The sequence below is a fragment of the Sceloporus occidentalis genome, unplaced genomic scaffold, assembly GCF_023333645.1.
Source record: "Sceloporus occidentalis isolate IW3139 unplaced genomic scaffold, rSceOcc1.0.p SCAF_132, whole genome shotgun sequence".
NCBI lineage: Eukaryota > Metazoa > Chordata > Lepidosauria > Squamata > Phrynosomatidae > Sceloporus > Sceloporus occidentalis.
The window spans coordinates 2,830,422-2,838,865 of NW_028317112.1; the positions used below are offsets into that span (position 1 = coordinate 2,830,422).

Consider the following 8,444-nt stretch of genomic DNA (forward strand, 5'->3'; position numbering starts at 1 on the left):
AATTCATTTAGATTTGGGCTGAAATGTTTGTACGAATCACGGAGCCATGAAATATATTCACGGGCGATTATAGAGCGAGGAGCGTCGCCGAGCCAATAAATGTGCTTTGGAAACACCCTGAGGCGGTAATCCCTGACATTGGTAACTCATTAAGTGAATATATAGCAAACTATTACCTGACAAGATTAGAATTATGTGTTCGGCCGCCCGGTGGCATTATTTTAATGTTATTGTTCATGGCATAGCCTGTGTATTTAAGATAATGGTTTCCTCAGTAGGCCGGATTCTCTAGTGTTTATTACTCTCCGTGTAAAATGGCTGCCATTATAGGATCAAATTCTGTATTAGCTGAGGGACTGAGATCCCAATGTATTGGTTCTAGTACACGCATGAAGTACATGCATTACACAAACATGTATGTACGAAGTCTCCCTTAAATTATTAAAGGGCTGATACGATTCCTTATAGAGTATTCAACAATTGTGAATAAAAAATGGCTTCCATCCCTTGGATGCACATAGAAATGCCCCCAGGTTCGGCTTTTCAAACTCTGGTCATCTTCTGTAAATGAATATTAACCAGGGGAAGCCAACCATCTAGCTCCTCCAAAAGTTTTAGAACTACAACTCCAAAGATGCTTATCCAGTATTCTATAAGAAAAAGAATGAGGGGACAATCTTACAACGGGAACTTCTGCAAGATATATGAAGCATATGGCTACCCCAGCTTAGCGTTCTCTACGCCGTTTTACTGCCATGTCTACTGATCATCATCATCATCATCTGCTTTCCTCCATAGAAAACTGCTAGAAAAAAATATAAATAGTCGGAATCAGCCTGCTGAAAAAAAGTGAAAGAATGTGAAAACGAGCAAAAGCTGCAAATGTAAAATAGTGCATGTAATAAAATCTATAGTATGTATGATGGAATGCAGCTCTGCAAGATACAAATAACAATGACCATAATTATGAAGAAAAAAAAGTTATGTTGTAGAAAGCAAAAAAATAAATTAATAAAGGTGTCAAGCGGACAGTAAAATCCCATGAACAGAGGTCCTGTATCGTTTGTAATTTGCTCCTCGATGTAAGGGTTAATATCCACCGAGGTCTTGATGTGGAACTGCTTTTTTGGTGGAGCAATGTAGTTCCAATTTGCTTTTTTGCGAATCTTATGGAGCAGTTTGGTGCGATGGTGAAACCACAGAAAGACAGAGCCTTCATACAGCAAGCGTGAAACTGTAATAGCCTCCACCACTTCTGCTGGGAGACTGTTCCACTTATCTACTACCCTCTCAGTAAAGCGGAACTTCCTTACGTTTATATCTAAGCCTCTGACAATCTGGTTTTAGATTATGACCACTTATTCTAATGTTGCTCCTCCTTGCAAATAAGCTTTCCTCCTGTACTTTGTTAAATCCCTTTAAGTATTGTAATGTTTCTATCGCATCCCCCCCTCTCTCTTCTTTCCTCCGAGATATATATTTCCTGATCATTTCTGTCCTGAAAACCACTCACCATTTTGGTCGCCCTCCTCTGAGCTCTCCCCAACGTGTCAAAATCCTTCTGAAGATGGGGGCCTCCAGAACTTTACATAAAACTCTAGGTGAGGTCCAGAGATCTGTAAAGTGGCAGAACCACCACCCTCTCCTGCTACTAATGCCTCTCATCATACAACCCAGCACCCTGCAACGCTTTTAAGACATCAGAAAAAGCCCCTCTCTTCCGTCGTCACTGACAGAACAGTGCCCCCAATGCTATATTCTGCCTTGGGATTTTTACATCCCAAGTGCATTATCTTACATTTATCAACATTAAACTGCAGCTGCCACACATTCAACCATTCTTCTAATTTACTTAAATCACTTGCCATTTGGCTTAGTTTACCCTGAATATATACCCCGTTGCAGACTTCTGTAATATCACTGATACAATTATTTAAAAGTACAGGTCCCAATACTAATCCCTGAAGTACCCCACTAATAACGAGTCCTCCTCCTGAATATCCACCTCATGCGGAATGAATTCATGCTTTTAATGACTTTCTAGATGACTCTCTTTAAGTCGGATAACGGTAGCGGATAGTCCCACAGTATTTGTGATATTTGACATCAGATTTCTGAGGAACCGTCCTTATTATACAATATTTTCATACAAGCTTTGCTCTGAGTATTATCTTCTAGACTCCTGCTCAGGGTATGAGTGGAACGCACTGCTTGTCCATCTCAGTGAGTGAAGCTTTTACTCATCGTCTGCATCGGTGGAGTGGGGATTATATGGTCAGGGAAAAGTAAAATTACATATACTGTTTAGCGCGGAAGATCAAGGGGGCAGCAGCCCCTGGGCTTTTACTAGTGACGATTGGCCTTCCCGGTGCATTGCAGCGTATAAAATCGGCCCATATATATTGTGCGTCGCAGAGCCAAACACAAACTGGGGCGGCCAACGCATTTAAACATAGCGGGCAGCCTCGCATATACAGCTGTCGGCCATACTTACATCATCAGGCAGCCGCTGGCCTTAAAGTGCCAGATCCTCAGAACAGTAATTTAAGATTAATGATAATTATTTATTCATTTTATTTATAAATAGATTAATTTAGTGGGTTCATCGGTAAAATATAGGAAACGGTCCATCAATCTGCTCACCTGTACTCAAGTCAGGGTATCCCCCAACTTAAAGTAAGGTAAGGGTTTCAGAACTTCACAATTTAAAGATTTTTATTCATTGTAAGCTTAAAATGAAACAAAAATGGCTGAGAACTTGTGCCGTGTACTGTATTGTTTTATCGTAAACTGTATCCAATATTTGCCATCTGAAGACAACCCTTCCAAGATCCTTTTCCTTCTTGGCTCCTTCTGGATTAAGGGGTTTGCCCCGTGTTCAGGCGCTCATCATTCATTTCTAAACTGGAAGCAGATGGGTTTCTGAAGCTGCGGGAGAAGGCTGACCCTGAATAATAGCAAAGCTTTTCCTGGCCAAGAATACCTGTTATTATAGGACACGCTGAATGATTCCCCCCCATCTGGTAAAGGCCGCCCGGTAGTCTAATATTTGAGGTCTGACAGCCCTTTCTTCGCTAACTGTAGCTGGGAATATGGGTTAAATTATAATGTATTTGGGGGTTTCCCTTCACCATGTGAATGAATGAAGGAAAGTACTGCTCCAGTGGCCAGTGTCTGGATACGTCCGCCAAGGGTACGCGAGCATAAAAGTTTCCCATTACATGCATGCGGTCATTTCACGATCAAAACACTTGGGGGGGGGGGGGGAGGCTTTTATTCAGGCAAATATAGTTTAAAGTGGACAAATTTAATTTAATCATTTTTGTGGCAGACATTGAGAAGTAAGCATAAAAACAGTGCATCGGCAAAGAGCTGGAACAACCCTAAATGACACAAAAATGTAGACTGTATGTATAAACGCAGGCTGATTTCGTTCACACATACTAAGAGCCTCTGGATATGGGTTTATTTTACACAATTCTCAGATTTTGTTTTCTTTTTCTGTAATTTGTTTTCTTTTCACCCTACTTTTATGTTTTTGAACCTGATTTGTTTTAATGCATAACCAACAAGTTATATGCATGTCTGTGTTTGTAAATATATATATAAATATAAAACACAGATATCATTTTAATCTAAGAATTGTTTCAGTTTCGGTAACCATGAATATTATTTTCCTTTAAAGAAAGTTTAAGCTTTGATCTGTACGCAGGTTCCACTGCCCTTCCCGTCCATTCTGCAGTTGGAACATAGGAAATATCTGGCATAGGACTTCTTAAATGCCATGGCCTGCGCTGGAGATTAATCTGTAACAATGTTATTGTGAAGCTAACTGTGTATTTCTGCCCTCATAGGTTCGGTTACACATGGTTTGCCAAGAACGCATGCTTGCTTGTCCTTCTGTGACCTTCCGCTCCGCTTGGTAAGGATCAGTCACCAAGTTTTTTCAGGTTCCCTGTATTTAATTCCAGTTTTCTCTTTTAAACAACAACAAAAACTCCACGCATTGCTACTGTCACCTTCCATTGGTTATAATAACAGAAGTCCCGATATAATGTGGAAGTGCAGCATCTCGATGGGTTTCTGAAGAGGAGATGGATGAGGGACTTTGGTTTTTGTAAATAAATGTGTTTACTTCTTCAGAGCTATAACCATAGCTTTCTGATCCATGTTCTGTTCCTGCGCATGTTGCCGTTTGGCATGACCCGTGTTTTGGTAACACATGGTAGTTAAGAGGTACATATGGAACTTGTCCTCCAGACTTCAAGTGCTCGTGTTCTGAATTGGGGTTAGAGAATTTTGGGGCCATTCTGTCATTGTTCTCCAGTTCATTATAATCTGTGTGATGAACACTAACATGTCCGTACGTAGGTTCCTTCATACAAATCCTCCTTGTCTGCTCATAGACCATCGGTCTTGGAAGAAGGTGGCCTAGTTGTCCAATAGTCTTTGCATGGAGGCATTCTGATTTGGGCGGAAGAGAATTATTTAAGGAGTTGGAATAATGCTTATCGGTGGCATTTATCTTCTCTTGATGGTACCGGCCATAAGCAAACTTGTTCTCTTCTTTTACGGCGTGGTAGCTTGAGGCTGCCCTGTTTTCGAACTTGTTGCTCTTGGATGCTGTCGAGTAATAGAGTTCATCTTTGTACCTGACGTTCGATCTTGACGATGAACAACTCGTAAAACCTTCAGATCCGTGGTCTCCAACGTTGTATCTCTTACTTGCTGTTTGAAACAAAGATACATTATTATTATTATTATTATGTATTATTTATATGGCGCAAACAAGTTACGCAGCTCTTCTTGCAGTCCATACATTCCAAGAGTGAAAAGACCAGAAACGAACTTTACACTTGGCTCAAAAAACAATGCTAAAGCTTGGTAATTAGTTCATGTATCTGTAGACTTGGTTATCAGCGTTCTAATCATTCCCACTTCGTTTAACTCAATACGAAGCCTCAAACAGCGGAGGATATTTCTGTGAACTGATATGTGTTATGCGTTGGCTTGCCCGGACTTTTTATTCTGTACATCAATAGTTACTTTTCATTGTGAACTGCTGGGGCATAAAACCATAAGCTGTGAATATAACAGCTACTGAGCTCTTATTTAGTCAGGGGTGAAGCCAGGCCTCTTATATCTACAAATTCTGTTTGCAGAAAGGCTAAGGAGTAATGCTGATCAAACATTAATGGATACCGGTTAACCTGCAAGCCATTAATTCACCCATTCATGACGTGTGACAAAAAATCCAAAAAGAGAAATCATTCTTTTTTTGTGTTCAATGACATTTTAGCAAATATAATAAAATATGATTAGGTAAGATGTTATCGTGTCTGTGGCCGATATAATTTTAGGATTGCTTTCAACCTCCTTGGTGTGTTCACTAATGGTTTCAGAGGGCCAACCCAACCAAATGTATGGATAAGGAGCAAGTCCCTACATCATACCCTGGAGGCTTTACTGCTAAATGCACAAGGAGCTTCCCAGGGATGCAGTAAGTTTCCATTGAGTTGACCTCTTCAGTCGTTTTGCTCAATTCCATAGGTACTTGACTTGGGACAATTAAGAAACGCTCAGAGATTGTTGGTCGATGACAACTTAGATCACATCTTGAACCATATTCAGTGTGGATATTCAGTATGAGGTCATGGACTTGTATGAGGTCACACATCCATATACTCTATAGGATTCTCTATTATCGGCATGTTTCTAGATAAACCCAACACGACATGCGGGCTTCCTACATGAAAAGCCCTGGCCACAGATTCCTGCCCAACCTGGGTGCAGAAGCTTAAATGCTGGGGTCTTACGCAGGGTTCTTGTGCGGCAGGGATAAATGACACTGGCCTTCAAGTGGCCGGGCATGAAGGGGCCTTGAATTGGTACCTTGCCAAGGACCCCATAAGCATTAAACCAACATATCTAGATGGGGAATCAGGTGTTTTTCATGCAGACCACAGAAGGATCTTTTTCATTCAGACTGTTTCTTTAGAGGAAGGAGTTTTATATTAACGAGAATATTACAAAGACCATCTTTGTTTAGTAACAACTTCCGATCTGATGTTTGATTAAGCTTAACTTTTCAAAAGTTCCATCCCATCAATAGACCACCCATCACATCACACAGAACAAGCTTCAAAGGATATTAAAAGCGGACTCACCTTCATACGTCTGAGCCAGGCCATGCCGGGTTTGGTTGGCCGGTTGGTCGTGAATACTTTTTGATGGGCAGTTTGGCACCAACGAGTTGGCATAATGCCAGTGGCATTCACCTCCTGTCTGCAGCGTACTGAAGAAAAACCTTGCCATTTCACAAGAAGACCCTTGAGGCTGTGCAAAGCGAGAAGGCATTCCTTGCTTCTTAGTGCTCAGAACATGGGAGTCAATGGGGAAGTGTCCGTAGTGGTACGGAAATGGTAGGCTGTATGTGGGAGCATATAAAAGTTCACTGTTTTCTGGATGGTTGGTTTGCTCTGAGTTCATGGTGGAGTTTAATGTAGGGCTACCTTTCCAGTTTCCAAACTGCGGGCATTCATTTTTATCAGCGTGGAAGGAGCTATATGGCTGAAAGAAAGAAGACACAGTATTACGATGGTGGCTTGCCCAGTCTTTTTTGGGTGAGAGTGGACCAGGAGGGTTTGCAGAGGAGTTTTGGTTTTAACCGCTGGACTTCACTCTACATTATGAAGGGCCAACCCCATTGACCTTCTGCTGCAGGAAGATCTTCAATGGTCCTGGATAATGTATAGTTAAATCAGTGAGAATTTTTAATGCAATTGTAAATTATACAGGGCCAGCTCAGCCCTTCTTGCTGGATAAACCCACCAGTAGAAAACAAAACTCTCTCGCAAACTCTCTTGCCTCTCTACCCCTGAATCCTCAGCCATTTGCTTAGATACATTATAACACACTTATGTCAATATGATGATGTCTAAAAACTAATCCTGCGGCGAACACCGGATAGTTGGATAGTTAACGTGGGGATGTTTCTCAACAGTCAAGTCACTTCCCATTCTATTCTATGCATTACACAGGGCCAGCTCAGCCTTTGCTGCATGACATTCAAGTGTTTGCTCTTCCCAATGCATACGGTAAAATCAGATTTGCGTAATGTATCTTCTGTATTTTCTACATGAAACCATATGATCTTGTTTTAGATAATTGAAGGCTAAATGAACCTTTTAGGATCCGGATGTTGGAACATTCTACTTGTAACAATGTTGCGGTACGTGAACAATGTTCTGCTTGTGCTGGTAATCCAGCATATATAACGCGTCCATGCCGTACGCTTAGCGTGTCTACCTGTTCTAGCATTGATGTGTGAGGTTACCATTGCCCGGCGTGATTCTATAGCCGGCATTGCTCTCTGTCCCCGCGACTGGTGATGGGAAGGGGGTCTATTGCCCTCAGGCTGCTTTAATTTAAAGATTTTGGGACACTACTTATAGTTTCAATTCCAAGGGTTCTAGGATAACGTGGACTTTAGGCAGCATTTATACAACGTCTGGATCCTTTTAAAGTTTTCCGGTGCACTTGCTTTGTGTAAATATGTTTTGCATGGAGATGGCTAGTGTTATCTGCCAAATGTATCTGCCTGCCTTATTACCAGGCCACGGGGCTTGGACTTGCACCTGGGGAGAATGCATCATTCGCAGGAATATCTGATCTTGTCCATACCCGGCGCGAGGAGTTACCTGCGGGTACGGGTTTGTTCTTGGCTTGGCTTTGAGTTTTGCCGTTTTCATTTTGGCCGGCTTGCGGGCTTCCTGTGAGGTAGTCACTGTGGACCTGCAGGCAAACGGTGCCTTTGAGACGGCCACTTGTTCTAAAGACATCTGGAGGTCCTTGTACTCGATATCTCTGCGGGGAAGTAGAAAAACAAATGTTTGTTTCTGCATTTGTCGTACGGAAGACGGGCGAGGTAGTGACGCTCTGCGCTATTGTGTGCCGCGTCGCTGCCATCAGAGGGGATTATTATTCTCCGGTGTGAAAATGGCAACAGAGATGCCTGTAAATACCCACAACAGCTGAATGTAACCCCAAAAATCCCACGGAATTGCGGTATACTAAAACACGCTTTAAGCTTCATGTGCACATCAAATACGGACTACCTACTCTGATCGGTAACTGTCTCGCGACAATCAATGATTAATAGAAAGCACTTATGTTTGGACCTCACAGGTACCCTGACAATGGGTGATTTAACCCATTCCTTCCCATAGCACAGCTTAGAGATATACTTTTATCCAGGTAAACCATCCTTTATCGGGCTTATTGAAGCTTTGCTATCCCGTTGCTATGTAGATTTCCAGTGGGTACACCATCCTGGGGCTAGATTCTCTGTATTGCCCACCAGGCACTCAGTTTTGCCCCCGTTACCACCCTTCAGGCACTTGGCCTATTGTGGTTCGTTGTAGCTCTCATGGTCACGCTCACTT

General features: G+C 42.1%; 1 pseudogene; it reads right to left on the reverse strand.

Annotated features, from left to right (window-relative positions):
• Window positions 1-4,015: 4,015 nt before the first annotated feature.
• Window positions 4,016-8,167, reverse strand: LOC149281468 (single-minded homolog 1-like; annotated as a pseudogene).
• Window positions 8,168-8,444: the final 277 nt, after the last annotated feature.